This window comes from Rattus norvegicus, chromosome 6, assembly GCF_036323735.1.
Source record: "Rattus norvegicus strain BN/NHsdMcwi chromosome 6, GRCr8, whole genome shotgun sequence".
NCBI classification, from domain to species: domain Eukaryota; kingdom Metazoa; phylum Chordata; class Mammalia; order Rodentia; family Muridae; genus Rattus; species Rattus norvegicus.
The window spans coordinates 11,888,686-11,915,586 of NC_086024.1; the positions used below are offsets into that span (position 1 = coordinate 11,888,686).

Below are 26,901 nucleotides of genomic sequence, written 5' to 3' on the forward strand. Positions count from 1 at the left end.
CTTCTAAGCCTTCCCTCAGTCCCTGTCAGCCCTTGGTCTTCTCATCTCTATGGCTTCTGTGAACGCATACAAGCCTCTGTTCTAGCTCAGTTTTCTGTTGCTACGATAAAACACCGTGACCAGAAGTAGCTTGGGAGGAAGGGTTTACACAGCTTACAGGCCAGGAGGAAAGGAAGTCAGGACTGGAACCTGGAGGAGGGACTCAAAGCAGAGGCCATGGAGAGTGCAGTCTCCTGGCTGGCTCCTGTGGCTTGCTCAGCTTGCTTTCCTATATATCCCAGGACCACAGTGGGCTGGGCCTTCCTATATAATTATTAATTAAGAAAAATGTCTCTTAAACAGAGAGACAGAAAAAAAAAACCCCATGGAATAACACAGGTCTAAATGGGCTATCTCCACTCAATCTCTCCCCTCAGAGCACAGGGAACCTTGCAGCAGAGGATATGGAGGAAGGGGATGAAGGCCACCAGGAAAGCAGGTCCTCTGAGTCCACTGAGCAATCAACTGTGGTGGTTTGAACAGGAATGGCCTCCCCTATAGCCTTATGTGTTTGAATATGCTTGGCCCATGGGAAGCGGCACTATTAGGAGGTGTGGCCTCATTGGAGGAAGTGTGTCACTGTGTGGTGACCAACCTAGCTCAGTCAAAGGTTCTCTAGAGCAGAAGCGAGGATTAAAAAGAAAAAGACAATCAGACAACACCGTCGCACGACCCCAGCCAGTTCTGAGGCTGAGGGGGGTTTATTTTCCCCTCGTCTGCTTTTACACCATTTTATTACATGCAGGTAATAAGGTCAGTTCTAGGTTAAGGTACAAGCGAGGCAACAAACAAGGTCCCGTGATCACTGTTTCTAGGGCTTATCAGGATGACCGAGATACCTGAGCCCACTTCCCTGTCCTGGCCCAAAGTCATCTTCTTGCCCGAAGCCTACTTCCTTGTTCCAGCCTAAAACCAGATTCCTCCCTGAACTTACTTCCTTGTCCTGCCCCAATGTCAAATTCCTGCCAAGCTGCCCAAAACAACTCTCCACAGTGTTGGCAGGCGTTGAGGTCTCCAAGTGTTAAAGCTCCAGCCAGTTCAAAAGGCAGCCCCTCTTGGCTGCCTTCAGATCAAGATGTACAACTTGGCTCTTTCAGTACCAAGGGTGCCTGCCAGGTGCCATGCTTCCCACCATGATATAATGGACTAAATCTGAATCTGTAAGCCAGCACCAATTAGACGTTTTCCTTCAGAAGAGTTGCCTTGGTCACGGTGTCTCTTCATAGCAATGAAAACCCTAACCAAAACATGAACTCACAGAGACTGAAGCAGCAAACGCAGGGCCTCCATGGGTCTGCACCAGGTCTTCTTATGCATTGTGCAGCTTTCAGCTTAGTATTTCTATGGGACTCCGGGGTGTGAGAACGAGCGATCTGTTCTTGTGCCTGCTCTTGGGCTCTTTCCTTCTGTTGAGGAGCCTGGTGCAGGCTCAGTGCGGTGGCTTTTGTTTCATCTTATTAAATTTTACTTAGTCGTGTTTGTTATCTCCTAGATGCCTGTTCTTTTCTAAGGAGAGACAGAAAAGGAGTGGATCTGGAAGGGATATGGAGAGGGACTAGGAGGAGTAGACAGGAGGAGGGGGAGGGGGAGAGACAAGGGAATAGAGGGAGGGGAGGTAGGGAGGGACTGAAGGGAGTAGAGGGAGGAGAGGTGGGGAGGGACTTGGGGGAGTAGAAGAAGGGCAACTGTAATCAAGATATGGAGTATAAAAATAATTTATTTTCAATAAAATTTAAAAAATTTTTAAATGTCTCAGACATTCCCACAGGTCAGTCAGGTGGGACAGTTCCTCAATCCCTCCTTCTCAGGTGATGCCAGTTTGTGTCATGTTGACAAACAGTAACCAGCATAGTATTTATAGCTTTTGTGACTGGCTCTCTCTTGGAGACTCATTCGCACATTAGCACGCATCAGAATTTTACCCCTCCATGTCTCCATGCCACACGCTCTGCTCGTTCACTCCCCTCCTGGCAGACACTTGTACTGTTCCCACTTCTTCCCTGCTGCAGAGAATACTGCACGGCAACACCCAAAGGATATAATTCTTCCCCAACCCTCATTCTGTACTTTGGTTTGGTTTTAATAGTAGCTGTCCTAACTGTATTGACTTAGAAAATATACATATCTGCATATGTATGACTCTTTAGTCTTTGGCCTGAGAGGCATCCGGTTGGCTCTGTCATGCTCTGTCATGGTCACGGTACTGAGAACCAAACGTAACCCTACGGGGTTAAAAACAACTCACAGACTCATTCGAGTTAAAAAAAAATGCCAAAGCTTTTACTGAGATTCACAGAATATATACTTCAAGTTCACTGGGTGGAGAATTCCAGGAAGCACAGGCTTACAGGAATTACAGGCTTACACCCTCAGGAACAAAACAAAAAACAGGAACCAATTTAACAGTGTTATGCCCAGGTGTACCACCCAGGGCAAACAGAAAGGTCAGGGCATTCCTTTGTTAGGAACAAAAGGCTTCCGCATGCATCAGCAAGGCTCAGCAGGGGTCAAACACTGGCAGGGTCCAGGAGGGTCCCACAGCAGCCCACAGAACTGGGGTGAGCTGGGGTTTTGTGTTTGATGATTCTCCCCTCTCTTGGTCCCAGGCTGCCTCTACTGCATATCCTCTGCACCCTGGGTGGCCTGATGCTTGGAGGCAAAACACACCTAGGAACCTTGTCTCTGTTCCTGTGGCCCTGCGCCATGCTTCATTAGCCCATGGGTATCTCTGTACTCCTTGTGTGCTCAACTCCTTGTGAGACGGATACCATGGAGTACCCAAAGGAAAGAATTATCATAGTACAGAAAGCCACCTCAGTTACCAAGGAGGCCAGCTCAGAAGATCTGGGTGGTGTCTGGTGACAGTGCTGGAGAACTTGCTCTGACACTGGAATATTTCCTCCACATTGCAGGCAACCCTAAAAGTCCCAGACAACTTCCTTATCATGCAGGCCAATAGAAAGGAAGCTAAAAATTAATCATGTTAATTTTGCAATGAATTGTCCTATACAGAGAGGCCATCTGTTGGGAATTAGTCCTGGTGCTTTGTCTCAATTCAACTCCCAAAAGCCTTGCTTCCAGACCTGAGGGTCCCTGCACCTAGCTGAATTGGTAATGAAGAATATCCATACAGCCAATGGCTGGGCAGGTAGACAGAGGTGGGACTTTTAGGGAGAGAGGGAGAAAAGGAAGGAATCCATGACAGAGAAACAAGGAGAACAGACTTAAAGGCCCGCCCAGGAAAGTGGCCCTAGAAGCCATTCCCCTGATTGTGTCTGGGGTAGCAGAGATGAAATATAGATTTAGCAAATATTAATTCAAAAAGTGGGGAGGTTTAAAAGTGTCCACCCACTGGATGTAGATCTCTCCTGAGAGACACAGCCAGAATACGGCAAATACATAGGCGAATGCCAGCAGCAAACCACTGAAATGAGAACAGGACCCCTGTGGAAGGAATCTTAGAAAGGACTGAAAGAGCTTGAAGGGGCTCGAGACCCCATATGTACAACAATGCCAAGCAACCAGAGCTTCCACCCTGGACTCTGACCTCATAGGTAGCAATGAATATCCTAGTAAGAGCACCAGTGGAAGGGGAAGCCCTTGGTCTTGCCAAGACTGAACCCCCAATGAATGTGATTGTTTGGGGGGGTGGTAATGGGGGGAGGGTGGGGAGGGGAACACCCATACAGAAGGGGAGGGAGAGGGGTTAGGGGGGATGTTGGCCTTGAAACAGGAAGGGGAATAACAATCGAAATGTAAATAAGAAATACTCAAGTTAAAGTTGGAAAAAAAAGTGTCCAGCCATTGAACAAGTCAAGGCATATCAAAATTAGCTGGCACATTTGAGTATGTGTGTGTGTGTGTGTGTGTGTGTGTGTGTGTGTGTGTTTCATTCATGAATTCAGAGCTCTTGGGTGGGTGCAGTGCATGTGTGACCTTAATTCACTGTTTCAGCCATCAATTCCACTGTACCTGTTTTCTCAACCGTAGAATGAAACTCTCAGTCTCAAGGTTTTTATAAGCTTCCTTGTGGGTTCTCTTTCAGTTTGAGAAGTGCGTGTGTGTCTTTTTCATCTCCGGATATGTTCACCCCATGAGGTTTTGTGTAGACTGGTGTTTAAATCAGTTGGCGTTTCCTAATATAACTTAGGTCACTCAGGGTTGTGCTGGCCAGATTTCAAGGAACAGTAATCTGTCAAGTGAATAATTCCCATGTGGTCAAGTCGGTAGGGTCCAATCAGTCTTCATCAGCCTGAGGGTGGAAACAGTTCCAGCTCCCTCTGCCCTGAATGGCGACCTCATTAATACAAAGTAAATCTCTGGGAGCTCAGATATGTGTTGTTGTTTGTCTGAGGCCAGAAACTGAGACATGCGCGCGTCTATATATCCTGTTCAGTCAAATGCTCTTACCCATCCGTGCAGCTCTCTGGGAATTACATGTGAAAAAGCCTCTTGATTCGATGTAAATTTAAAACACTGCTCCCCAAACAAACAGGTGAAGCTCAGCTGCTGGTGCATCCCATGATTCTCTCCAGCAGTCCTCGTCTGAAATGGCCACGACTGAAAGGTGCAGAACTCGTGACTTCATTGGGCAGTCACGAGTGCCCTGGGTGTCTCCCTGGGTCTCCCCACTTGTTGAGAATCATTTTGGGGTGCTGGATGTGGTGAGGGGTCTGGGCTTGCCCAGTGTCTTTGAGACATACTTTATGCCAGCTGGCAGTATTTAGAGACAAGAGTTAGCCCATCTCCCACCGTACGTGTTTTCAGGTTTCTGTTGTTTGTAGTTTGGTCTGTTCTCAGTCACTCTTTCTTTTTTAAAGGGACCAAACCTCTTGTTGTGCTAGCCTGATTTTTGCCCCATGCTTTACTCTGGCCTTTAAAGTCTATAAGCTTGGGTTCTAATTGCCATTAGGTTGGACGCCATTTTTAAAAATTGGGTCCTGGCTTTACCTCCCAGTCCCATGCTCCTAGAAATAAGACAGACTCAATATATATTTATGAACACCTTGGCTATACAGCTTGGCTCTTCTCTAACTAATTATAACTTAAGAGAGCCCATTTATTTTAATCTGTTTCTGCCACCTGGCTAGTTACCTGTGCTCAAGTACTATGCATGCATCTCCTCACATCATCCCTGGCGGATCTGCTAGGCTCTATCCCAGAATTCTCTCTGCCTCCTGGACGTCACACCTCCCATTTCTTGCTGAAGCCCTAATTTACAGGTGATGCGTCCATACAACTTACAAGAAAACAATCTATCTACAGTTGTTTGTTTTTTGAGACAGGTTCTTACATGTAGCTCTGATTGGTCTGGAACTTGCAACGTAGACCAGGATGCACTTGACTTGCAGTGATCTCTTGCCTCTCCCTCCTACCTTCATCTCTGCTGACAGAGACAATGTGAAAATTAGTTTGTTTGGAACCCCATTTTGTCTTTGTTGCTATAAAAAGGAACATTTTTCTATCAGTTCCCGAGAGTCTGATCTGCTCACTCCAGCTGCTACTCTACCACCCGTCCACAAGCCACCCTGTCCCGGCTGTCTCCCTTTTAGCTGCCCTCTCCTTGCGGTCCCCTATGTGGTAGTTAGCCCACCTGGTGTGCACGCACGCGCGCGCGCGCACACACACACACACACACTCACACACACACGCACGCACGCACACACACGCGCGCACACGCACACACGCGCGCGCACACACACACACACACACTCACACACACACGCACGCACGCACACGCACACACACGCGCGCACACGCACACACGCGCGCACACACACGCGCGCGCACACACACGCACACACGCACGCACACACACGCGCGCACGCGCACACACACACACCAGAACCAGATCTGTACACTCCAACCACTCAGCCATTTCTTTCACACACTGTCCTCTTTAGTCCGGTAAATCAAAGTTCCAGAAACTTGTAATTTAGCAATTAGATTTGTATGTTAAATACAGTCACACAATAAATTCACTGCCAGTTGAAGAAAGATATAAACCGCCCACCTAGACAAGATAAAATCGATCTCGTTCACCTACATCTGAACCATCCTCTTCCATAGACTCCATCTTGATCTCCCTCCTCCCTCCTTGCTTGACTCCCCACCCCCTTCCTTCTCATCCAATGAGAGGCTTTGCCTTATGCTCGACCTATCTTGCAGCATAATGACATCATCCTACATTTCTTATTTCTTTCTTTCATTTCATTCTTAGTGTGTGCGCGCACACACACCTGTATACGTCTGTGTATGACTTTATCACACTCCTGTGGCCTGAGAATACTTTCCAGCAATACTCAAACACTCATTCTGTGTTCTGAACAAGCTTTCAGAGCAAAGTTAAGGGCCTCCAAGATGGCTCAGAGGGAAAAGGGGCTTGTTGCCAAGCCTGACAGCTTGAGTTAGTTTCCTAGGACCTACAGGATGGAAGGAGAAAACGGATTCACTCACCTTGTCCTCTGACTTCCATGTGCAGGCTGTGGCACATATACATATGCATATACACATGTGTGAATGCACACTCACACATACACACAAAAACAAATGTAAAAAATGAACAAAGTTAAAAATGCAGATCCTGGTTTAAAGTGAGAGTATATCTCTCCATGTGAAAGAGTCTCATTATTGTAAGAATGTGGGCTTTAACTCACAGTGATCCCCACGCACAGGGGTTACAGGCATGAACTACATTGACTTTGAAAACACCATGTAGCCCAGGTTAACCCTGAGTCCACTATCCTCCTGCTTCTACCTCCCATATGCTTGCTGATGTGTACTTCCTTCCTTTTATTTTATTGACATGGAGTCTCATGTACCACAGGTTAGCCTCCAACTCACTGTGTAGTGGAAGCCAGTCATGAACTCCCAATCAGATGCAGGTGCCTAGGAGACTGGAGGCATCAGACTCTGCAACTGGACTTTGAGGTGGTTGTGGGCCACCCAACATGGTCCTGGGGGCGGCAAACACTTCCTGCCCCCTGTTCGAAGCCCTCATTTCGCCAGCACTTATGGTTGATTATATCAATTGAGATCATTTACAGAGAGCTAAGCATCTGCCTCTTTTAGGAAGAGACTTAGGTGCTCAAAGAACTATGAGACTGATGGGCATGGGGGAGGCTGAGCTTTGTAATAGCAAGGCAGACTGAACTCTCCGGTCAACAGAGCCCAGCCTCAGGAAGGCGGGAAACCAGCTCCCTCCTTCCCCCAACCAAGCGTGCACTCACTTTTTAAAAGGCAGGTTAGTACTTGAGTGGTTCTGTGAGGGAAGCCTCTGGAACATTGTAACGTTAGGATGATGTTGCAGAAAACTCAGTGTCCTCAGCCACAGTGGAGAACACCAGCCTTGCCTCTTTTGCTGTCTGAACCTCGCCTAAGGCATACACTGGGCGTGGTGGTGCACACTTTCATCCCAGCACTGGGCAGCAGAGGCAGCAGCATCTGAGACCCAGGCCAGCCTGGCCTATAGACTTTCAAGACAGCCAGGCCTACAGAGTAAGAAACTGTCTCAAAAACACTAAGTACATAGATTGATAGACAGACAGACAGACAGACAGACAGACAGACAGACAGACAGACAGATGAATAAATAAATAAATTACGGTCAGCACGTCGTGACACACAGCAGAGATGTAATGGTGACATGTAACACACTGGCCAAGCCTGGCCCAGTGCTCTCTCTTCTGCTATGATTTTTTTAATTGTGTTAAAATGCACATGAAAGAACGCATATGAGATTACATTGTCTTTTGGGAAAATTGATCTTAGATTTAGTTAGTTTCATGTACGTGAATGTTTTGCCTGCCTGTGCACCACTTGCGTGCCTGGTGCCTGAGGAGGCCAGAGTAGGTATTTGATTCCCCGGAACAGGAGTTACAGACAGTTAAGACCAGTCATGTGGGTGCTGGGAATCAAACCTGACTCCTCCAGAGAGCAGCCAATGCTCTCCACAGCTACCATCACCACAGCCCCACGTTTTACTTCCTTACCTACGGTAAGCGTGCAGTGAGGTGACAGTTGTTACTCAGCCAGCATCTCCCACCACCTTCAGAATCTTTTTCATCTGAAAAACACTGTTCTTTGAGGTTGGACTGTGCCTTCCCAGTCTCCAGCCCCCGGCAGCCACCCGCTTGTCTCTAAAGAGCCTCTTAGGCTCTTGGCAGAGGTGTAATTTGTCAACTTATGACAGACTTATTTCAATTATCATAATGTCCTCAAGGTCCCTGCCTTTTATAGCATTTTAGAATTTTCTTTTCTGCAGGAGGGATACTGTTCTTTTGAATGGTCATGCTACATCCCATGCTTTCCCTATCTATCGTGAAGAGCACAGATTCAAAGACAAGTAAGTAAAGATCTCTGACGTTTCACTTCCAGCTCTTTAGGGCAAACACCCCAAGCAGAGCTGTTAGATCATATAGTAATTTTGTGCTAATCTTCTGAGGGAGCCTCCATATTTTCCCACAGCAGCAGAACCGTCTTACATTTCCACCAAGACTGCATAAGGCTCAGACTTTCCACTTCCTCTCCAATGCTTTTCTCCTTCCCTTCGATAGTGTGTGTGATTGACACAGCTTTACAGGTTCGACTCAGTTCCCTACTTATTGCTCAGTATATAGTCTACACACACACACACACACACACACACACACACACACACAGACAGAGAGGGGGGGGGGACTGATCGATCTCTGGGAGCCAGCTCTGTTTCCCCCCGTGGAAGCAGGTCTGTCCTGCTGTCCCTGCTGTACTGTGCCTCCTGCTGGTCTGAAAGCTTCTGATGACTCTCCTGTCTGCCAGTTCCATCCAGTGGCATGCTGGGAAAGACCATACCCAGCATTCAGCCTCTCGCACAGGCTCCAGAGGAAGTCATCAAACTGTCATGACTGGTACTTTTGTGAGGTCTGATCTGAACCCCTTTATTCCAACATGCTGGGGTGGACTCCCTTTCAGAGAGACAACCCTGAGCGGACTCTAACAAGGAGTTATATGCCTTGCAAACAACTGGGGGCAGAATTCAAACAATTGGGGCAGAATTTGCACACTGGTAACTAGGCAGGGTACCATAGGTGGGGCGAAGTGACCTCCAAACTGATTCGTGGTCAGTGGACCATTCCAGGGCTTTCTGAGAGGGAAACCAGTTCTCTTCCCACTACCTGCTGATCCGAATGTAGACGTTTCAGCTCCTTCTCAAGCACCATGCCTACCTGCATGCTGCCATGTTTCCTGCCATGATGGTAATGGACTGAACCTCTGAACTGTAAGCCAGCCCTAATTAAGTGTTTTTGAGTTGACATGATCATGCTATATCTTCACCTAGATAAAATAAGATACGAGGCTTCACCTGTACACAGGCGTGTTCCTAGATGAACTGTCCAAAGCAGAGTTACTCAGCGACTGGGCAGACTGCTTGTTATCATTAATACAAAGTATGGATTTGGGGAACTGAGTCAGGGGGCCAGGATTTCAGTCTGTCTTGGCATTCAAAGTCAACAGAACCATGTGGGAGGAAATTTGTTTTCGCTTTATACCGTGTGGGTCCAGAGGACCAAACTTGGGACACCAAGGCCTAGAGCCACCATCTCGAGGGCTCTTGTCTTCTTTAAAAAGTGAATCCAGGCCACGGCCGCCTGGTCCGCCCAGCAGTGGCCCAGTCATAGTTCGTGTTTCTGCATCATGTCGGTGGCCTCCTGAGGGCGCTGTGCAGCGATTCCTAAGTGTCACCAGCACTTCCGCGGTGACAGTGAAGAACAAGAAAAGCTGCTGAAGAAAGCTGTGCGTCGTACGTTGGAAATCTTTCCTTTTTATACAACTGAAGAACAGACTTATAAACTCCAGCAAAAGTGGTGATATAAAGAAGCTCGTCATGGGTCTGGATAGGATGGAGGAAACAGCCCGTGGACTCTGTGGAATACTACTCAAGAGCAGATGCAGAGACCACAATTATGTACACGAACGGAACTCGTCCAGGCGACCGGATCATGCGCGCAGGCTAGGATGCAGGCTTAAAGGAGGTCAGGCAGCATAGACGTGGGCAGTCTGGGGGTCAGGTTCGGGATGAGTCTCGGAGGACTACGATGCTGGAAGAGGCGGCTTTGGAAAACTGGCACAAAAACAACACAGCTCACGGTTTGTCAGCACAGTTGATGATGTCGGAGAACATTACCCAAGGTCTCATCAGTGTCAGAGATGTACTTGAAGTCACTTCTGGTTTTCCTCTGAAATATTAAAAGACAGAATCCAAAGAATGCCTTTAATTCTAGTCTTACTAGGATGATTTTCTGTTATTAGGTCAAAAACTGTATACCTGGGCGACAGACACAATCTGCTGATTAAACTGTCAACTGGATACCACACATTTAGGGAGACTGAACAAAATGTCAGAATTGGCTTTACCAGTAGGTTGGTTGGTCACCTTCATGGGGGCTGAGGTGATTTTCTAAAGTTTTCATGTTTATCAGTGAGGTCTTGCTACAGTCTTTATAGCTTTGCTCTAAACTAGGAACAGGCGTTTGTGGACTGGATTTGCTTTTTATATTTCAGTATAGTTGACACACCAGTCAGCCTTAAATGGTCCTGTGGATGCCACGTGCTTCTAGCTTTATGCACCTGGATACTATCAGGACTTGAGGAGTGTTTGCTCAAATGTTTCCCCGAAAGCTTAAAACAGAACAAAAACAAGGACTCTGTTACCCAGAGAGCTTCTGATAGCCTAAGTAAGTCAGTAGGGAATGGAGTGAAATTTCAAACACTGCCTTGATATGGAAGCTAAGACTGGAACCACTAAATTATTTCTTCCCATTTTCAAAAGGACCTTAGAATAGAGTGGGCTTTAGAGAAGGGCTTCACCAAGGCCTGTAATCCCAGCTACGGGGGAAGCTGAAGTAAGAGGATCAAAAGTTCAAGGCCAGCCTGGGGACCTCGTGAGTCTACCTCAAAACAGAAACATAAAGGGGCTAGGGAAGGTTCTGGGCACAGTGGTTAGGGGCTTCCTTATTACATGAGTTCTTTTTTTTTTTTTTTTTTTTCGGAGCTGGGGACCGAACACAGGGCCTTGCGCTTCCTAGGCAAGCGCTCTACCACTGAGCTAAATCCCCAACCCCAATTACATGAGTGCTCCTGGCTTTAGTCCTTGGGTTTTACAATAAAAGAGTCTGAAAATTAGGAAAGCATTTAACAACAGAAAGCCTCCTCTAGGAATGTCTGTAATAACTGATACACTGAAAGGAAAATTATACAGATTTAAGGTTTAAAAATATGAAATTAAAAGAGTAAGTTTCAAAATTCACAGACTCAGGCCTAAACATTGTCAAAAGCAGGTCCAGGCAGCCCCTCCCTGCCGCTAGGACTAACAGACCATAAAGATAAAGAAAAGGAATGCAGGAACCAGCCCAAGTTATCAGGACTGACCCAAACCATCTGGCAGAAGGGCACCTCCCCCAGCTTACTCAGAGTCACACCTTAACCAGATGTCCTTCAAACCCTGATACGCCCCTAGCTCCTAAAATCCTGTACGCTCCAGTCAATACGTACTCTCCTGCTGTGCTGTAATCTCACTGCCATGTTTAAATGAGCCAATTACTTATAGCCGCGCCAGAAATTAGCCAATTGTGTGTAACTGCACCAAACCCCTATATAAACCCCTGACTTTTGAGCTTCGGGGTCGACACCTCTGTCTCCTGCGCGGGATACGTGTCGACCCGGAGATCCCTGTAATAGATCTTCATATAAACCTCACCTTTGCTTATTACATCCAAAATGGTCTCTCTGTGTCTGGGGTCCGCGATTTCCCGTGACTTTAGAAAGGGTAAGGGTCTCTCTTTGGGGATCTTTCAACACATATTTTAGTCTTTTTTTCTCTGAAATTGTGCTTACTGAGGTCCATGTCTTAATAGTAAGCTAGAGGTCAGTTTCAACGGGAGTCTATAGATTTTTATTAATTTTCTTTGTTTTATTATATATGAGTAACTTTTGACACAAGAGAAGTAAATCTTTTCATGTTACTTTGTTATTAGAGCGTCTTCTAATTCTCATTAGTTTTTCTCGGTTGGGGCAGAACAACTTTGATGTGTATTAAGCGTGGTTTTCTTGGAACTGTAACAACTGTCATGCTGAGGAAGCCCATTTGCAAACACGCAATGAGGAGACACTGAAGTTTTAAAATAAAACGTTTCTTATACTATATATAAAAACCCTGAATCTGCAGGACACATACCTCTAATTCCAGCACTTGGAACAGGTGGAGTCTGAGATCCACAAGAAGAGTCTGTTTTAAAAGTAAACAAGTGAATCTTTCTACCGTGTAGGGCACTAGAAGAGAGCAAAGCCAGTTTTAAAGGTAGCAAAGCTCTTAACCAAGTAGTCAAGGACTCAGAAATGCAGTGTTTAACCCTTTCAGCCTCTGAAGTACATGAAGGCTCACTGTAAGCCTCAGCTACAAAACAGCCCACTTGTTAGTCACCGCCACACACGCCTTTAATTTATAAACAACTGTAGCAGTTTAAACAAGCTTCTCTGTAACAAAGTGTGAAGGTCCTTTGCAGACAAGGTCAGCATCCCCCCAAAGGAGGCGATTAAAAAGTCTCCTTCCTTAGACACTTCTCAGGCTAACACCCATTCTGTAACGTAGAAACAATGTCTGAGTACCCAGCAGTCTATTAATCAATCTCTAAGATTAGTCACAGCAGCATACTTATAAAATAGGCAGAAGGCAAGGGTGCAGTTGTTATCTGTGACTGCATATGTCAGAAAGAAAGGTAACTTGTCCCTGTAACTGGTGAGGAACCACTGCTGCCAGCACCAACACGGTACCGAGAATCCGGCGAAAGCCTACAGGATGAAAGAAACACACACACAGGTTATCGTGTCAAGCCAGGAGAGGGAGGGAGAGAGAGAGAGAGAGAGAGAGAGAGAGAGAGAGAGAGAGAGAGAGAGAGAGAGAGAGAGCAGAAGGAAGAGTGAGAGTGAGGAAGAAGAGTGAGAGTCTCCTGTAGCTTTATTCACCACTTATATACCCAAGTCTCCAGCTAGAAAATAACTGGGAAGCACAGTGGGAAACCCTGGCTCGTGACTACCTGGCTCGTGACTTCTTCTTCGGTAACAAAAGACCAACTATGAGACCTGAATTAATTAGGGAGAAATCCGAGAAGACCAGCCTAAATCTCAAGGATAAAGGCTGAGGACGCAAAAGGCAGAAGTAAATTGACCACCACCCAGGTGTGGTCCAGTGTGTTGGTTCCACATGCATCAGCCGGGCTCAGCAGAGGTCATGCAGTGCAGACACCGGGTGTTTACTACTTGATCCTTTCTTCCTGTGCCGTAAATACATGGGAGAGGCCTCTGTCCAACAATCCCATGACTTTAACTGTGGCCATGCAGTTACAAAGCGGCCAGGCCCAAATCCAATATGGCTCACTACAGCTGGTCTTACAATTTTGTTTCTTTCTGATAGCAGATCAGCCATTCAGAGTTGGTCCGGTCTAATGATTCAATTAGATATTTTGGTCTGCCAAGGAAAAAAATTGAAAATCAGCCCTCCCAAGTTTTTACTATTTTGAAAATTCGGTTTTCTGTCAGTTTTGGCATTAGAAGTGGTTTGGCTGTTAATTGACTCTCATGAAGAGAAAGAGAATGGGAGCTGGGTGCTGAACTTGCCACAGAGATCCCAGGGAATCCCAGGAAAAGTTACAGCCAGATGGGTGAGCGCTTAGCAAAATGTAAGGGAGTTCGGATTCACTCACTGAAGACCAGCACACCTTGGATCCAAGGATGCGAGGACTGAAGTCTGCCATTATCCCCTCCCCAAGGTGAAATGCCTTATCTTATGTCATCATCTAAAAACAGCCAGGAGGCATAAACACAAGCAAACGCAGATCATCTTTCATAAACTGTTTTACAAGGGGAACAAAATCTGTTTCAGTTCCTCCTCTCCTCCTTCCTCAACCTTGATGTTTCCTTTCTCCACTCTGTGTTGTATCTGGACCAGTTGGTCTCTGCAGAAATACAAACTGATCGTAGTCTGTTAACTGATATATCAAGGGATATTGCATTTTGATGTGGATCAAAACATACAATATAGGGGTTGGGGATTTAGCTCAGTGGTAGAGCGCTTGCCTAGGAAGCGCAAGGCCCTGGGTTCGGTCCCCAGCTCCGAAAAAAAGAACCAAAAAAAAAAATTTAAAAAAACATACAATATCTCTAAATTTGAGAAAATAAAAATGACTGTGGCTACTCTTTCATGCCCCACCCTGACTCCGAGCAGAAGATTACTCTAGTCAACACAATTTAACTCAGGAGTTCTATAATACAGATTGTAATTAACCGTGAAGGTGGGGCAATAGTCACATCTCCTGGTGCCGAGTCCACATTCAGTCCCTGCAGTCACAGAACGTACTAATCTGTGCTTCTATCACTATCAGTAAGACAATAGCATGTGGACAGTTTGAATGTCTAGGACACAAAGTTCTGGTCTGTCAGTCCACCTAGTATCTCAGACTCTAATCATCTTCCAAATTCATACCTAGCCATGAGGAGAAGTGGCTTGGGGAACTGTGGTGGTTCCCATTTTTACATTGGGAATTTCTGCAGCACAGTTTGGGTATGAAGAGGAGCTAAACATTAGGGATGTTCCTGGGGAGAAACGGGCAGTCACAGAGGAAAGCCCTAGACTCCAGAGCTCAGAGAAAAAAGGGAAGCGGGAGAGACAACTTTGGTTTTATGGGTGGCCTATGGGGAAAGATGTTGATGTCCCTTGGGAGAATAGAAACACTCAGAGCTCTGCTTTAGGAAAGCCAGGGAAGTTCCAAGCACAGCATCTGTCTATATATCTGCAAGTCTCTGGCCCAACTACCTTCCTAAATAAACTTCCTAAGTTGAGCGAAGTGCTCACACTTTAATTCTAGCACTTGGGAGGCAGAGACAAGGGGATTACTCTTTCTCTAAGACTAGCCTGATTGTGCATGAGTTCTAGACCAACTAGGGCAGTGGTTCTAAACCCTTTGGGGGTTGAATGTCCCTTTCACGGGAGATGCATACCAGATATTCTACATGTAATATTTACATTATTATTCCTAACAGTAGCAAATCACAATTATGAAGTAGCAATGAAACATTTTTAAGGTTGTGGGGGTCACCACAACCTAAAGGCTGTATTGAAGGGTCATAGAAGTAGAGAGATTGAGAACCACTGAACTAGGACTGTATTATATAAACCTGTCTCAAAAGAGAGAGAGAGATGTGGATTGATGTCTGTTTATATGCAGGTGAGGGGAAAGCTTGTGATTGGGCAGTGAAAATGTAAGATGGGCACAGAATTTTGGAGAGAGGAGAGGGAGAGGAGAAGGTAGAGAAGAACCAAGACGTAGGCAGAGAAGGACGGCCCAGATCTGTGTGGCCTTAAAGGGCCGCAAGTAGTTATGAATATTTCATAAGGATGGAATTTTAAAGCATAATTTGTCTTAACTAGGAGGGCAGTTTATATCAATATTAATCAGAGTTTATGGTGTGGATATTTTGTGGGGTGAGAATTTACTGATAATAAACTTGTAATTTATCAATCAGATTTATATCAGTTTTGATTTTACCAAGTTGTTGGGAATGTGAGTAGAGTGTTCAGCAAGAGAGCTGTGAGATAGGTAATCTCTGTCTGAGATAGGTGATCTCTGTGTGGGACTGGCGTGGCAGCAACAAGTCTTGGGAACTAGAAGGGCGGTCACTTCTGGGGTTAGCCATGGCAGCAAGATCGGTGGGGATGGTTTGCTGATGGAGATAAAAATACCCCACAGACGGCATGAGGCCCACCGGTGCCATCAATATCATGGGTTGGTGCATTCAATTTTTATTATTTACCACAACAGAGAGAGTCAGGGGAGGGGAGGAGAGGGACAGCATTCAGAGTTCACTAATTGTGTGATCTTTTGACTTTGCATGTCCTTAAGAAAGAGGGATGTTCAATTTCCAACAAAAAGAAATACTTTCAGAGGGAAACAATGAAACCATCTTAGAATAGTCTTTTCACAGAAATCAGTGACTCGCTGGCAGACAGAATGAAACGCTTTGCTAATTATTAACAGTGTCAAAGGCCTTCCCAAGGGACCCATTCATTAGCTTTACACTGCAGGTGCTCACAGGCACCTGTATCAGACCACTGCCGCTGAGGGTTTGAATGCTGTCAGTGTACTGTATCCTTATCTAAGAGATAACCCAAGGGAGGTCTGAAGGAGGTGTGGCAGCGGTGGAGTGCTTCAGTAGGAAGGAAGCAAAGACCTAAGTCAGTTATTCGGCTAATCTATTAAATAACAAACCAGAGGGAATTTTGGGATGGGTCCGGAAACAGGTTAACTGGAAAGACCTTCGAAGTAGATGCAAACATGATTTCAGAGTGTGTGTGTGTGTGTGTGTGTGTGTGTGTGTGTGTGTGTGCGCGCGCGCATGTCTGTATGTATGTGTGCATGTGCACCTGCCAGGAGTCGGGGTGACTGATAAAAGTGAGGAAACAAACAGTGTGAGGATTTAAAGACCCAAGGAAATCTACAGTTTTGAAAGCTTTGGGTTATCTGTGAGCCAGGACTCTGACAAGGAAGGTCGGTTCCAGAGGCACTGGAGACAGCTGTCTAGAGCTGGCTGACCCTGAAACCTTCATATACAAGGAAAAACACACTAACATTAGCCCAGGGGCATGATGGGAAAGGAAACTGGCTTTAGTGTATGGTGAATGGGCTACTCAATACCCCATTATCTTTGCTGGATCGAAAGATTTTGTGCTTCAGGTTTTTTTTTGTTTGTTTTTGGGTTTTTTTTTTCCATCTTTATTAACTTGAATGTTTCTTTTTTTTTTTTTTTGGTTCTTTTTTTCGGAGCTGGGAACCGAACCCAGGGCCTTGCGCTTCCTAGGCAAGCGCTCTACCACTGAGCTAAATCCCCAACCCCTGAATATTTCTTATTTACATTTTGATTGTTATTCCCCTTCCCCTCCCCTTCGGTATGCATGTTCCCCTCCCCACCCTGCCCCCATTACCACTCTCCCCCCAACAATCACGTACACTGGGGGTTCAGTCTTGGCAGGACCAAGGGCTTCCCCTTCCACTGGAGCGCTTACTAGGCTATTCATTGCTACCTATGAGGTTGGAGCCCACGGTCAGTCCATGTATGGTCTTTGGGTAGTGGCTTAGTCCCTGGAAGCTCTGGTTGCTTGGCATTGTTGTTCATAAAGGGTCTCGAGCCCCTTCAAGCTCTTCCAGTCCTTTCTCTGATTCCTTCAACGGGAGTCCCGTTCTCAGTTCAGTGGTTTGCTGCTGGCATTCGCCTATGTATTTGCTGTATTCTCTGCTCAGGAGAGATCTACATCCGGTTCCTGTCAGCCTGCACTTCTTTGCTTCATCCATCTTGTGCTTCAGTTTTTTTTTTTTGTTTGTTTTTGTTTTTGTTTTCAGAGCTGGGGACCGAACCCAGGGCCTTGCGCTTCCTAGGCAAGCGCTCTACCACTGAGCTAAATCCCCAGCCCCGTGCTTCAGTTTTAAAGACAGCTTTCTTTAGCTTTAGTTCAGCCTAAAGTTTTCCTTTTTTTTTTTTTTTTTCTTTTGCTTGCCTTTGAAACACAGAGTCACTGCCCTGTAACTGGCTGTGCAATCAGGATGGCCCTGAACTTGAAGCACTGAGATTACTCTCATGTCTCACCAGGTTTGGCTTAGGGCTTTATTTAAGAATATGAAGTCAAAACCAAAGACTGGAACCGACACCGAGGATGCTTTCCTACACATGTTGGACAGTGCTCAGTACTACGCTCTCTTCGTCGATCTCACAGAATGTGGCAGACTGGGCAGCTCCACAGTAGGTATTTACTTGGTTCAGGGTTTGTGAGTCTCGTGTAAGAGGCTGACACATCTGGTGAGGATGCACTGGCAGAGGAGCAGCTGCATGCACGGGACACAGGACCGAGGGCCAAGCTCACCCCATTCGCTAGGGGTTCATAAACTTCTTTAAAGTCCCACCTTTTAATACTGTGACAATGGCTTTGAGGGGACAGTCAAGTCACAGCAAGCACATTCCCCGGGACTGAGCAGAGTCTTTACCGGCTGAGCCTTCTCAACTACCCTTTGCTATGAACTGTTTACCACCCTGCTTGTTTTCTTCATAAATTTCCCTTTTTGTGATAGGTTAGAAGCCTCTGGAAGGCAAGTTTCTGTCTACCCCTGTTAATCCCACTGGGCAAGAATAGGATCACTACCACAATTCTGAGCCAAATGGGAAGCAAGCTTTAATTAAACACTGGCCAGGTCAATAAACTCTGGGCAGGTCCACTCCTGGGTTCTCACAAAATGGCCATAAGTCACATTTTGCAAAGGCTTAAAAGGGCAAACCCATAAGGTCCATAGTTCCTATCAGGTTCAATCAGAGACAAGCACACAGTCTGATGTATTTCCTGCCTACATGGCTCCCACCTACATCTAACCGGTGGCCAGAATCATCCTGATGTGTTTCCTGATCTTGCACCTTCTGCCTAATGTGAGCAAGCAACTTAGGTCTAGAAATTGGCTTAGAGGAGAAACATGTGGCTGGCTATCTCCCTTAAGCAGCAGCCTCCAGTGCCTCAGGAATTGCTTCTCCTTGGGCAAGGGTTAGAGGCATTTTTCTTCTGTGGATCTCTTAGACATAGTAATTCAAACTTCCAATGTGAATTTGGCTGTCACACCCCATGCTGCTTTGTTTTCTCTCCTTTCCATGGATGTCTACCACAGATATTTCTAAACAGTCTTGAAGCTACTGTATTGATACCAGAAACTGTAGGAAGGCAGCCAGGGCCCAAATAGCAAAAAACAAGCTAGCACCTCAGTTGTCACTTGGACATTGTCCTAGCCACACTACCACTCTTGAATTATTTGAGGGGATTATAAGGAGAGCACACAGGTAACCCAGTCCTCCAAGAGCATGCGCACACACAGATAACAACATATTCTTACCAAGAGCATGCCCACATACAGATAACAACACATTCTTACCACACACAGCACCATTACTGACTTCTGCTGCTTGATGCTACTACAGACCTGGAAGCGGCTGCTCTGGGAGCTTGTGTGTTTGGGAGGCATTCTATTAATATCACATCCTCTGGAACACCAAGAAAACAAATGTACTCTAAAAACAGATGGAGAATAAGTACAACCATGTCCTCTTCTAACTACTTAAGTAGTTTTCAACTTGGAAAGTAAACTCAATGGGTGCCAAGAGGGAAAATGGTGCTGTGTTCTAAAATGGCAAAAGTCAGATCAGGCACAAAAGAGAAAGGTCTGAATGGCTTTCAGGGTCTCCAGGGAAGATCCTGCAGGACATCGGGCCCCTGGAAGCCCCCAAGCCATTCTATCAGGTAAATGGCATACAGTTAAATAGCTGTGAATGGAGCTCAGGGCACCTGACTGACAGCAGCCATTTCAGATCCTACTTGATCTCTCACTGACACCCAGTGAACGTTCCTGTGTGACTATTCCACTCTGATAGCTTGATTACACCAGTCTTATTTTCTCCCTCTGCAGCTAAAGTGAGTGTTTAAGCTGTAGCATTTAAAGGAAAGCCCTCAAAATCAGATCAATAGCTCCTGTTTAATTTCTCTTGGGTATAAAGCTCCTTGCCCTGGAACATCAACCCCCACCTAATGACCAGGAGGCCTCCCTCCCTAAAGTCAAGCTCCCTTCAGTTTTGCGGTCCTGATGCATTGAGTGGTCTGGAAGTGCCGCTCTTCCCATCCTAGGAACCTGCAGAAACTAGTGCATCGCGCAGTCTTTTCTAAGTGTGGTCTTGGAACCAGGGGGAGCAACATCGCCTGGATAATTTTTAACATGAAAATTACTTGCCTTCATCCTCCTGACAGTGAGTCCCAACGTGTGTGAATAAAACTCCCAAATGATTCTAATGTGTGGCAAATCGAGCATGGCAGCACATGCATGCAGGTCCAGCGCTGGGAAGCAGAGGGTCAAGAGGTCATTCTCATCCTCTACTATACACTGAGTTCAAGGTCAGTCTAGGTCTCTGGTGGTTAGAGTGAGGATGGACCCCATACGCTCATATATTTGAATACTTAGGCACCGGGGAATGGAACTCTTCGGAAGGATTAGAAGGATTAGTGGAAGTGGTTGGAGGAAGTGTGTCATTGGGGGTGGGCTTTGAAGTTTCAAAAGCCTGGAGCCAGGCATGGTGCCATGTTCCCTGCCATGATGATAATGGACCAAATCTGAAACTGTAAGCAAGGCTGCTAAATGCATTATTTGGTAAGAGTTACATGGGTCATCGTGTCTCCTCCTAGCACTGAAACAGTGCCAAGGACAAGGTTATATGTTTCAAAGAAAAGGAAAAGGGGGAAAGGAGGAGAAGGAAAACTCCAGGTTCTTGCAGAATCTCACTGTTTATCCTTTAGGGCTCTTCTTTAACCTTGGTTGAGCCATTCAACTTTGGCTAATTAACACCTACGGTGTGCCTGTGTTCTCTGATGAGCCTGAAGGCCACACTGTCACACTTTGTGCTGCACAGTGGCTTGTTGGGTTTTGGCAGTATAAGGAATAAGGTATTTCATGTGAATGAAAATCTCCCATGACCAAGATACTCTTTTGTATGTCGAATGATAAAGACTGATAAAGATCTTTGCATGACTTGCTCTTGTATTAACAAATATTTGCAGGGCACCCGTCCCCCTCCAAATGAGGTGCTTGTTTCTGTAGGTATAGAATTCAACAGTTTAGCTCAGGATCTCCGTCTTAAGGTCTTTTATAAAACCTAAGGCATGGTGCTAAGTCCAAGTTCGTTGCTTGTAGATTCAGCGCCTTTTGAGTTGCTTCTCAATGGCATCTGCTTCTCCTCAGATGTGCTGGTTTGAATTAGAATGGCTCAATAGACTCACGTGTTTGAATGCTTGGTCATAGTGAGTGGCACTGTTAGGAGGTGTGACCTTTTAAGAGTAGGTATGTGTAGTGAGCCATATTGGATTTGGGCCTGGACTGCCATAAAGTCATGGGATTGTTGGACAGAGGCCTCTCCCATGTATTTACGGCACAGGAAGAAAAGACCAAGTAGTTAACACCCGGTGTCTCCACTGCATGACCTCTGCTGAGCCCGGCTGATGCATGTGGAACCGACACACCTGGACCACACCTGGGTGGTGGTCAATTTACTTCTGCCTTTTGCTTCCTCAGCCTTTATCCTTGAGATTTAGGCTGGTCTTCTGGGATTTCTCCCTAATTAATTCAGGTCTCATAGTCGGTCTTTTGTTACCGAAGAAGTCACGAGCCAGGTAGTCACGAGCCAGGGTTTCCCACTGTGCTTCCCAGTTATTTTCTACCCGGAGACTTGGGTATATAAGTGGTGAATAAAGCTACAGGAGACTATTCCTCCTTCCCCTCTCTCTCTGACTCTCTTCTGCTCTTCTCTCTTCCTCTCTCTCCCTCTTCCTCTCCCCCCCCTCTCCCTCTCTCTCTCTCTCTCTCTCTTCCTCTCCTGGCTTGACACGATAACCTGTGTGTGTGTGTGTGTGTGTGTGTGTGTGTGTGTGTGTGTGTGTGTATGTGTGTGTGTTTCTTTCTTTTTTTTTTTTCTTTTTCTTTTTTTCCGAGCTGGGGACCGAACCCAGGGCCTTGCTCTTGCTAGGCAAGTGCTCTACCACTGAGCTAAATCCCCAACCGTGTGTGTTTCTTTCATCCCACAGGCTTTCGCCTGATTCTCAGTACCATGTCGGTGCAGGCGCCGACAGGTATGGCCTTGTTGAAGGAAGTAGATCACTAGGGGTAGACTTTGGGGGTCTAAGAAGCTCAAGTCTGGCCAGTGTGTCTTAATCTCTTTCTGCTACCTGTGGATTAAGATGTAGAACGCTCCACTCTTTCTCCTGCACCATCTCTACCTGGATGCTGCCATGCTCCCACCTTGATGATAATGGACTAAACCTCTGAAACTGCAAGCCACCCCAATTAAATATTTTCCTTTATAAGGGTTGTCTTGGTCATGATATCTCTTCACAGCAAGAAAACCATAACTAAGACACCAGATATTAGCCAAAGGCTTTCTGCAGTTCCTTGCTGTAGAACTAGAGTTTTACAAAGGTTACTCATTGTCAGAGTCCGGATGTGCAGGGCCGGACGTGCCTGAGGGAGAGCCAGAGATAGGACTTGCCAAACCAGCTATCAGCCCCAAGGACATTGACCATCTGTAGCCACCCCCTCCCCTTCCTTCATCCCCCTGAGTGAGATGAGCCACCCTACCTGCCTGCCGAGCTGCTAGAGAGCACGTACTCCTTGCTGATGTAATTTCGAGCCAAAAGTAACTGTGCACCATTTGAATTGACCAATCATGTGTAACTGCGTGAATGCCCCTAACCTCCCCTATATAAATCCCCGAGTTTGGAAGCTCAGGGTCGATTCCTCTGTCTCCTGTGTGGGATACGTATCGACCCGGGATCCCGCTAATAGGGATCTCGTTAATAAAAGCTACCTCTTGCTGTTACATCAAGACGGCTACTCGTGATTCCTGGGGGCACCCCACACCTCGATCGGAGCGAGAGACGCAGCTCCCTGTTTAGGGGTATGCTCTTTCATTTGGGGGCTCGTCTGGGATCGGAGCGTGACCCCCCCCCCCCGGAACCCCGAATGCCCCTTGGAGGTACGTTAGTGTGAGTGTTGAAAGCGGCCGATGTGTATGTATGTGTGTGTGTATGTTGTGCTTCTTGTACTGTGTATTGTGCCATGGTCTAAGGTTTAAGTTGGGTGCACTCGGGTGGAAGGGCTTCCCACCCCGAATTTGAGTGCACCCCGCTTTTGAGTACATTTGGGCAGATGGGTTTCCTGCCCCATATTTGAGTGTACTTGAGCGGAAGGGTTTCCTGCTCCGGACAGGTGCCTGTGAGTAGAAGGGTTCCTACTCCGAATAGTCTTTTTATTTCTTTTTTCCTTTTTAGAAAGCACACCGGGGAACGCCCCAATCACGCAGGCTCTGGGACGCGTGAGAGACGTTCCGCAAGCCAGCCTTTGTCGGGAGGACCCGGCAACTAGCAGTCAAAAAGATCTGACTGTGATAACCCCTTTGTCTTTGATGGTGGACCATTGGATGGATGTTAGGGCAAGGGGATACTCTGGAATTCTGTTGGGAGGTAAAATCAAATGGTTCGTCTCACCCCAGAAGCAGCTAAGGTTAAGTTGCAGTTTGGGCAAGGATGCTTTGTTTTAGTGTTTCTTGTCTGGTTTGTTTTCTGTGGTATTGTCAAGTGTCTTTTTTTTTTTTTTTTTTTTTTTGGCTTTTGTTTCGTGTTTGACTTTGGACTGACGACTGTGTTTGAAATCATGTTTTGCTTTGTTCGTCGAAGAGTTTTACTTGGTCCCCTTAATGCTTAGTGAGTAAGAAACTTAATCTTATGGACCCCGCTCTAGTGGCGGTGTGTTGGTTGATAGCCAAAGTTAATTTTTAAAATAGTGTTTTATCTATGCTTGTGCTCGCAGCCAGCTGTGATAAGCTGGGGAAAGATTTAAATTTTGCTTGGGAGTAAGGAATCTTAAAGGCGGAGTTTCAGCCAATTTGACACTTAGTGTGTAGCTGCCTAAAAGATCAGAAATGCTGTCAACAGGATATATATAAAAAAAAAAAAGGGACAGGCTGTGTTAGAAATGCTACGGGAAGAATGATCTAAAAAGGCTGAGAGCAAGGTAGGAGAGGACTATAAGGAAAACAAGAACAAGAAAGGAATTTCTGACATTTGCTCACAGTAGGAGAGCGCTCATTAAGAGAAGTTCTTTAAGGGAGCCTTGCCTTATCAGGCGGTGGCCAAGGTCAGGATTAATGTTTTCTTTTCCATGGGCCTTTAAACCCAGTGAGACAGTTTGGTAAAGGGCTGCTACTGAGGTCCTGATAGCCCCAGGTGAATTGGTTACCATTCTTTTGTCAGCCACCTGGCATCTAACAACCAGGTTCTAACCATCTCTCCATCCTTTTGTTATTAGTTGTTACTAGAAGCCTAGTGTCATTTGGAGGCTAGTTCTCTTGAGAGGCAAAGCCACGGAGCTGACACTGAAGAGAGATACTCCTTGAGGGAAAATCTAAGTCTAGAGAGATAGTCGATAACAGATCAGCTACCTCTCTGCTCACCTTTCCGTTTCATAGACAAAGCTTGTGCTTATTTGTACAATGGCCTTTTTGTTCCAAGAAAGGCCTTCTGGTTTAGCTGTGTGACTAAATGCTGTTTGCCCTCTTCAGTAGACCTCTATTCTCAAGATTCTCTTGTTTTCTCACCATCCCATTTGAGATGCTTGTTAGTAACTGTTAGAGGTCTTCTTTACCACTGAGGAAAGACGGAATCCTACTGGAGGCCAGAAAGAATGTTCCAGACACAGATGGAAGGCCTTCACTTCTGCCTGTTGACTTCAATATGCCTAAAGGTAGGGAGTGCCAGGTCTGCCGCCAGGCTCCAAGGGTGGGTCTCTAAGGGGCTGGAAAATGCCCCACCAATCTGGCTAAGATAAGGAAAGGATATGAAGAGAAAGTTACAGAAACTTGAAGGGTTAAGCTAAGTCACTAAGAGAGTTATTGTAAGTTGCAGAGAAAATAAGTTTGATGTGTGGTTCAGGGTCTGTGCACAAAAGTGGACAGCACCTAATAGCTGTAGAAGAAGATGCAGACAGAGAGATTGAAAAAAAAAAGAAAAAGAGAAAAAAGGTAAAAAGAGCAGGAAGCTAGGGAAGAAAAGAGACAAAAAGAAGAAGAAGTTAGAGAGCTAAAGAGAGATAAAAGACGAGAGAGGAACATATACTGGCCACAGTAGTCAGGGAACCTAGGAAGATAGTACCTGGCAACAGAAGAGAATTCCTGGCTAAAGATCAGTGTGCCTAATGCAAAGAAAAACGACACTGGGTCAGGGACTGCCCAAGAAAGAACAAGAGGGGCCACTGGAGAGCTTCTTGGTCCTAGAGTGCTGGCTATGTACAGAGATAGAAGGGAAGTGTGGATACAGGGACCCAATGCTCTGTGCTCCTATGCCTCCCCCAGTGGGCCAATATCCAAAGACCTTGAGTCCAAGGGGCTACTGGCAACGAACAATACTTATGGACTGCCCGAAGAACAGTGGACCTTGGCGTGGGCTGGGTAACCCACCCACTAGTTCATGGTCATCCCTGACTGCCCCTATCCCTTGCTCATGAGAAAATTGCTCTCCAAAATGGCTTGCGTGGGCTGAAATGGCTGGGTGAGGCCATGTTATGCATATCTACAGACTGTGTATGTGGAGCTTAAGACCTGTCTCAGTGCACCAGTACCTGATGCTGGGAGATGTGTGGCTTAGTGCTTTTCTGCTTGGAACATATCACTCCTGCCAGCCGGGCACTAACAATTATCACCCAATCCAGGACTTAAACTGTGATAGAGTGGCTGATGTTTTGCCTTTGAATAGAGTGTCCCAAAAGATGGGACCGCTGGTCAGCTGCCATGGACTTGATTCTCCACCTGTTGGGGGCAATCTGGTCACCTTGCTGCCCAATCCGGACCTGGAGCCACTGCAACATGAGTGTTAAGCACTGACAGAAGCCCATGGGTGGAGGAAAGACCTCTGCGACTGGCTGATTGACCCCTGCTGAAAGCCGAGGACCTTGTCCACAGACGGGAACAGTTCTCTTCATGAATGAAGGTCAGAGACAAGTGGGTACTGCCATGGTGGACAACACGATGTCATCTGGAATGGCTGAACTTCTACCCCCCCAGCACATCAATGCTGCAGATGCCTTTACCATCTCTTGGATGCCCTGGTGACGCCAACAACTGCAAGAGATGGCCTCGATAGTCATCAAGAAGATACTGGAAGAAATCTTCCCCGAGTCTGGAGTGCCCAAGGTAATCTGGTCAGACAACAGCCCTATTTTCGTTGCCAAGGTAAGCCAGGGTGTGGCCAAGTATTAGAGGTCGATTGGAAATTACATTGTATCTACAGACCTCAAAGTTCAGGACAGGTAGAGTAAATAAATAAAACTCTAAAAGAGACCCTGACCAAATTAAATTGACCATGGAGACTGGCGCAGACTGGGTGACACTCCTTCCCTCTTGCTCTCTTTGGAGCAAGAAATACCCCTTCCAGATTCAGACTTACCCCCTTTGAGATCTTATATGGGGCCTCAGCCCCCCCCCCCCCCGACTGTATTAGATGATGTTACTGAACCAACATGTCATAGTGACATAGTAATAATGATGTGTGTGCCAGGCTAAAAGACCTACAGGTGATACAGAAAGAAATCTGCTCACAGCTGACAGCAGCCTATGCCCCGAAGACCCCTGAGACATCCCATCAGTTCCAGGTCAGAGATTGCAGCTACACTGAGCCCAGACACTTGAGCCTCGCTGGAAAGGACTGTACCTGGTGCTGCTGACCACCCTGACAGCTGTCAATTCTCAGCCCTCACCAGCCGTGTACTAACTAGCTGTTGGGGCTGAGAGCTGGGACCTAGAGGGAAATTCAGTCATGTTTGTCCTGGGTTCTATCAAGATAGGTGTGGGGATAGGCTTGATTTCTATTACAAATGATGTAACATTACATACGTTAGTACTCCTAATACTTCTTGGGACTGTGCCTCAGGGATCACAGTCTGTATAAGCTTAGAAGTTCTAAAAGCTAGTCATGACCCTGGTGTATAGGCTTGGATAGTGTCCAGGTTAGAATCCTCATGTTCAGACAACAATACCAAGCTGTTATGCTAGATGAAGCTGAGTTCTCCATGTAGTTCTAAGATTAGAACTATTAACAAGAAAAGAAGAAGGGAATGTAGAACTAGAGTTTTAAAAAGGTTACTCATTGTCAGAGTCCGGATGTGCAGGGCCGGACGTGCCTGAGGGAGAGCCAGAGATAGGACTTGCCAAACC

At 46.3% G+C, this 26,901-nt stretch overlaps 1 protein-coding gene and 1 pseudogene across 2 annotated transcripts in view; both read left to right on the top strand.

Annotated features, from left to right (window-relative positions):
* The window catches only part of LOC120103456 (uncharacterized), a 75,391-nt gene that overhangs the window by 14,248 nt on the left and 34,242 nt on the right, over window positions 1–26,901 (top strand). The window lies entirely within an intron of this gene.
* LOC108351324 (nuclear cap-binding protein subunit 2 pseudogene) lies at window positions 3,773–11,482 on the top strand (annotated as a pseudogene).